Consider the following 362-nt stretch of genomic DNA (forward strand, 5'->3'; position numbering starts at 1 on the left):
TACAGACCCCAAACGTCTGAACTGTAGTGTATATAAACCTAAAAAATCACTGAACCTCTAAAGATCTATTTGCTACCAACAGTCTTAGTCCTCTTTGAATGTTGATTACAAACGTGCAAACTGAGGTTGTGTTTTGAATGTATGCTTTTTTTAATTTATTTTTATTTTTTTAGGTATCTTCTTGTAGAAAAGGCCCCGCAAGCATCTGTAGACAGATCTCATGTTTTCAGCAGTTTTTTCTATAAACAACTCACACGCAGAGACAATGCTAATGAGGACAGTACAAGCACACCGTGAGTATTTGTTAGACGGCACACACACACACACACACACACACACACATATATATATATATATATTGC

This window comes from Puntigrus tetrazona, chromosome 22 (assembly GCF_018831695.1).
Source record: "Puntigrus tetrazona isolate hp1 chromosome 22, ASM1883169v1, whole genome shotgun sequence".
NCBI lineage: Eukaryota > Metazoa > Chordata > Actinopteri > Cypriniformes > Cyprinidae > Puntigrus > Puntigrus tetrazona.